General features: G+C 39.1%; 1 long non-coding RNA gene across 1 annotated transcript in view; it reads right to left on the bottom strand.

Moving 5' to 3' along the window:
* Nucleotides 1–1,661: 1,661 nt before the first annotated feature.
* The window catches only part of LOC120100824 (uncharacterized), a 38,170-nt gene continuing 33,517 nt past the window's right edge, over nucleotides 1,662–6,314 (bottom strand). The window contains exon 3 of the long non-coding RNA XR_005500964.2: nucleotides 1,662–5,166. This is a non-coding gene — a long non-coding RNA (uncharacterized LOC120100824). The remainder of the gene's footprint in view (nucleotides 5,167–6,314) is intronic.

Below are 6,314 nucleotides of genomic sequence, written 5' to 3'. Positions count from 1 at the left end.
TTCTTGGCTTTTTAATCTACCATGTTTTATGGCATAGGTGATGAGTCATCTATGACATCTGAAAGCCACATTCCTTTGGGGTGTTAGCAAAAATGAGAGACTGCCAGGAACTGGTCACTGTGATTTAGCATTTCAAATACTTGATTAATGGGAAGCTGTGCTTAAAGTCAGTATAGGAAACAACTTCTCACAAATGCAGAAGAGCAAGGCAGTTGTACTCACAGTGACTCTCACTTCCTCTACCAACAGCATAAAGGACACGCTAGGGTGATCTGTGCATGCCCTCATCCAATGAGTATCTACTTTCTGAAGTGCTTTGGTATGGCATCTGGCAGGAAATAGACTTTACTCACCCAATAGTTTACAATTTAATAGCAAAATAAGCACCTTGATAATAAAACATAATAGAGTAGAGAAAATATAGCCTAAAAAGGCCTGTTCAGGCTCAAAGCAGAAAGATGTTAAATCAAGTTCTGGGCACAGTATCCAGGTCTGTCTTAGGGGATGAACAGGAAGTCTGGGTAAGAGCTCCAGCCTGACTGAAGCAAGGGCCATGGGGGAACTCTCCTTACTGGCTTGTTTCCTAAGGGTTGCTCAGCTAGGTACCTTTTTATACAGCCCAGGCACACCTCTTAACAATGGCAACACCTACAGTGGGTTGGATCTTCCTCCATCCATTACCAATCACGAAAACACTTATGAAGCATGGCCATAGGTCATTCTGATGGAGCCAATTCCCTTTCCCAGCTGAGCCTCTCGGAGATGACTAGGAGGTTGGGTGACAGATTCAAGACTGTTTCTCAGTGGGAGTCAAGACCCACGAAATGCAGATTACCTGGGCTTGAGGACACTGGGGGCACATAATCAGCAGCTGCAGAAACTGAGGGTTCCTAAGAAAGAAATGTTCTCACCTGCAAGATCAAATCTTAGGACTCAAGTCAGGCATCTACAAAACACAGTTTTATGTGTTAATCAGTAAAAGAAGAGCTAGTGTTCTGAGGAGGGCCATAATCAGGACCACATGTGGTACCATTTATTCATGGGTTGCTACTCACTTAATATTCACCTTCAAGTGGCACTAATCAAGGGTCTATTATATGTTGTTATATGTTATATGTTTTGGACCCTTCATAGAAGAAACATTTGTATACCGTATTGTCAGACACTAAATGAATGCCCTCAGTAACTATTTGTTTATTCATTTATACTATTTATTGATTATACTGTTTATAAATTGGTTTTGCCATATTCTGAGAGCAGTTGCTAACATCTGCAATGGATATAGCAGTTTATCAGAATCATTCCCTCTGCTGCACATTAAATCTCTTTGTGTAGGGCTAGTAGCTCTTTTAGATAGTATGGCCACAAATGCAAATGTCTATTTTCCCAGCAAATATATGCATTTTAAAAATTATGGCACTAAATAAAAGAAAGTCAAGCACAACTAACACTTCCATGTTCCTGAGACAATAATATCAGATATATAACCTCATCAAAGCACATTGTAATTAACCTTGTCACTCAAATTACAGCAAATGAAAGTACACTTAAACAATCTGATCATTTTTCTCCCCATGTTGTGATTATATTAGCTTGATATTAGAGCATTTTTACATGTGCATATAGATTCTTATTACTTCAGAAATGAGTATGCAATGCCATTTTGGTATTTTACTTTTTTATTAATTCCTTTATATTTTTATACAATACATTTGATTTTGCTCACATTACTGCCCCAGCTCCTCCCAGATTTCTCCACTTTCTTACCCACCCAACTGGTGTCCTTATTTTTTTTTAACACCCATCAAGTCTAATTGATGCTGACCATATACTTTCGGATGTGTAGTCTTCATTGAAGTATCGTCAACTTACCTGGGCAAAAATGGTAAAGAAAGCTAACTTTCTCTCCCTTAGAAGCCATCAATTGCCAATAGTTTCCTGGGGCAATAGGGTAGACTTTATTCCCTGGTCACTGGGTCCAAATAAATAGTACCTGGGCATAAGCAAATAATCAACAGGTACTTGAGAAGACATAATTCCAAAGAAATTACTGTTGTAAGCATGACTATAAAACTACAGAATTCATCACACTGATTAATTAGGAAACATCAAGCATTTCAATTCAGAAGCCCTTGTCAATAGAATAGTGAAAATGTTAAATCTTTGCAGACAGGTGGGAAATGTAATTCCCAGAGTAGTGCCTGTTTAAATTTTAAATAGCTTAATGAACTTAAGTAAGAGCAAAGAATCATTCTCAAAGAGTATACAATTTATTTCACGTGCTGTAGAGACTTAATTAATGCCTTGTTTCATTTTCCCAAACTCTCAAAATTAGTATTCTCACATTTGAATCTCCAGGCATGGTGGGCTTTTCAGGTCACCCAGCAAGCCTGAGGTGTCACGGGCAAGCTGGCAAAGACTTGGGCAACACAACATCTCTTAGTATCTTATGATGGGGTTTGAGGGTAGGGAAGTCCTTGAGCTATTCCCTGGTGCATCAAAGGGAAAAATGAAAAGGCAGATTGCCAGCCACTAAATGTCAAGAACCCTACTTGCATCAGGAATGGCAGATTCAGAGTGGTCTGCAGACAGGAGTTTTGAGCAAGAAAAACAATCTTTGAACTAATGTTCCTTGATAACGGTGAATAAAGTCTCTAAGTCATTTAGTTTGCCATGTGAGAGATGAAGACTATGTAGAGGTATATGTGACAAGTCTTGTGCTGGTCACAGTACCTCTGTTTCTTGCGTCTAAAGCACAGTGGAAAACTAAGCTTAAATCCAGATGTCCACTGCAGGAAGTGCAGCCAGCTCTGCTAAGCTATCGAGTGGCATTCTCTTGAGTTATAGTGGATTAAACTAGCTAATGTGGCAAATTGGGATCTCTGTTTCTTTTGTTAACTATGTTCTCACTTCTATTTTTGGCTCTCTGAAGGTATGTAACTGTGGAGGGACACACAGGGAAGATGATGGAGTAGCTCAGTGTAGAACATATTCTTGAACTACACAAGGTCCTGGGTTCCATCCCCAACACACAAAAGAAAAGGAAGGAGAGGGAGGGGGAGGAGAGGAAGCCTGTATGAGAGAAAGTTGTAATGTGTAGACACCTACTTGCCTTCCTACATGATCTCCACATCCTTTCAGAGAAGACTTTTATGAGGTGTATGAATTACGTTGGATGGAAATGTCAAAAACAAGAGCTCAGTGCTGGTCATATGTTCTGTTAGCATACCTGTGAAACCATATACAGAAGACAAGTGCTTTCAAATCTACGAGTGAATTCGTATGTATTTCACTGAAACATGTCACCATCTGGACTCGTTAATGCAGAGATGAAGAACAAGAATTGTCACTAATATTCATTTCATCACTTCAAAATTCTAATAATATAAACCATTAATAATTTCCAGAGCAAATGAATTTATCATTACATAAACTAAATGAATTTATTAATAAAATATTTTAAATAAAAGGGATTCTTTACCTGAATACATGTTAATTCTGATAAATCATCACATACCTTGGGTGTTTTAAACGAAGAGTCATGGTCCTAATTAGATTTCTATTGCTAAGATGAAGACAATGATCAAACTACCTTGGAGAGGAAAATATGTATTTGGCTTACAAGTCCTAATTGCAGTCCATCATGAAGGGAACTTGAGGCACAAACACAGAGGCTGGAACTGAAGCAGAGACCATGGAGGACTACTGCTTACTGGCTTGCTCCCCATGGCTTGCTTATCTTGCTTTCTTATACAACCTGCCCAGGACAACATGCTCAAAGTGGTACTACCTACAGTGGGCTGGGCAGTCTCATATTAATCACTAATAAAAAAAAGTGCCCAATAGACTTGCCTACAGAAAAATTTGACAAAGACATTTTCTCATTTTCAGGTTCCTCTTCCTAGATGATCCTGACTGGTTTCAAGTTGACAAAAAACACCTAACTGACACAGATGCTCAAGAAACCATGAAGAGTCTGCTCTTGCTTATAATTCATAAATTCACAGAATTGTTTTCCTTAAGAAATTACTTTACATAATCAAAGCCATTCCTTGTTGGTGCTTTATGATTCAGACAAATTTCAAGTGTGTATGTGTGTGTGTGTGTGTGTGTGTGTGTGTGTGTGTATACATGTGTGAGAGAACTGACAGCCCAGAGAAAGCACTGTAAAGGCTTTGACATTGTGTGCTCTACAAGGTATCAAAATGATGAACTTCAGTTGTGCGGGTCAATGCTGCCCACCAGCAGCCACACAGCAGATAAGGACCACCTATAAGAGATTCTACAAGGCAACACTAAAGAATGCCCAGAGCCATTGATTAGTCCTGATCCAGTGATTCATCTCGACTTAGGCAGGGGTTGTCTCCACAAGTCCCTAATTTGCATTCCGCTCAGGCCAAGAAAGAAGAGAAACCAGTTCTCTGGAAAAGCAACAGTACACAGCCCAGCCAGGGAAGTACAGGTATCCTCATCAGGAGCAGTTGACGCCTTCAACAGAAGGGACGTATGTGGTAAAAATGATACAGAAGAGTGAGGGCTCATTTTCAAAGTTCTCTGCAGATGGTGATTCATTTTTGCAGTGCCTCCTTTGCTATATAGAAAGACAGTTCATATTTTGCTCATGAGATATATTCATCAATGTAACCAATGAAAATTGACAAATGATAAAATGAATGCATATGCATATGTAAAGACAAAATCCAGCATATATATATATATACATATATATATGAGAGACGTGGTCATATATTTATCTACATGGATGTGCCATATATATATATATACATATATATATATGCACGCATGCATGTCTGCATACATAAGTATATGTACACATTCTTTGCTCAGTGGAAGCTTAGATGCTTCTCATTTATTAAATCTATTGACGACTTCCTTACAATTTGGCAATTGTTATACAATTTTAAATTGGTATGGTCCAACAAATGATTTGTATCATGATAAACATTCCATTCTAAGTTTGAATGATCTGTGTTTCTCCACACATTCAAAAAAAAAATCAGGATATTTAGTGGTAACACCAGTCTTTATTCTTCAGCATTCTAGAGACAGAAGTAGGTGGATTTCTGTGAATTCAGGCTAGCATGATCTACATTGCAAGTTCCAGGCCATTCAAAGCTATGTAGTAAGATCCTGTATGTGAAGATCCTGGGGTGGAGAAGAAAGACAAGCAGACAGACAGACAAAAAGACAGAGAGACAGAGAAAAATAGGAAATCAGTGAATCGAGTGTCTCTAGACATGATTACATTATTAGAACAGACAACTCATGTATATATGTACAAGATGGTTTTCACCCAACCAGCCTGCCATTTTTCAATTAACTTACATGCAATCATTGGCAAACAATCAACTTGCTCATACAAGAATAACAACAACTGAAACCAAGGCTCATCATAAACAAACACATTATTTCAGTGACTGGCTCTAGCTGCTCCTCTATACATCTCATGAGAGCTGAGAACACTGGAATTTCCTGTCCTCTTCTTCCTCTGATGGAAGTGATAAGAATGGAGCACCAAAAGCACAGAGCCCAGGAGGAGAAGAGGCAAGAGTCTCCAAGGCACTTTAGCTTCTAATCAGCAACTAACAGGCTTGCCTCATGCAAAACACCACACTCCGGAGCAAGTGTGCAGTTACCAGGCACTTGTCTCAGTGGTTCCACAAGCTGTATTGAATAGGTAAATCAAAGCCTGATTTGTCATCAGTGCCTGTCAGTGTTCCCTGGGATGGGCTATCTTTAAAACATATTTCCATGGCAACTAGCTTAGAAACATATTTCACTAGAGAGACTCCCTAATGTTAGGAGAGCCAGGAAAACCGTTGGGTGAGAACTATCTTGTACATATGTACCCTTTTCTTGTCAAAGATTTTACTACCAGGAAAGCAACTGAGGGTATGTAGGAAAATCTCTTAAAATACAAGGAAATCTAGCAACAAGTATCCTGAACCATGCCAGGCTTCTGGGTTTTTGAGGAATTCCAGCTTACTATCCTTGCCAACATCACCATTTCTCAGTACAGGGCAAATGCTCTCTGTCCCCTTCCTGAGTTTTTCAAACGCCAACTCTGATGCTGAAAGTCCACCTCTGCTTTCCTTTTCTCAGCCCTAGATGCTAAGGCCCATTGGACTGTGACTATTTCATGGTTTATAGATGCAAAACTATGTTTGTTCAATGGAAAAACAAAAGCAAAGATGAGGCCTGCATATCTACTCGGAAATTTAAAATTGCCATGCAGCCTAGAACTGAAGCATACTCTAACAATCCTGAATTTTTAACTTTCTGTTAAAAGACCC

Source organism: Rattus norvegicus, chromosome 2 (genome assembly GCF_036323735.1).
Source record: "Rattus norvegicus strain BN/NHsdMcwi chromosome 2, GRCr8, whole genome shotgun sequence".
Classification (NCBI taxonomy): Eukaryota; Metazoa; Chordata; class Mammalia; order Rodentia; family Muridae; genus Rattus; species Rattus norvegicus.
Note: the sequence above shows the minus strand (reverse complement) of the source record. Positions and strands in the feature narration are given on the sequence as shown.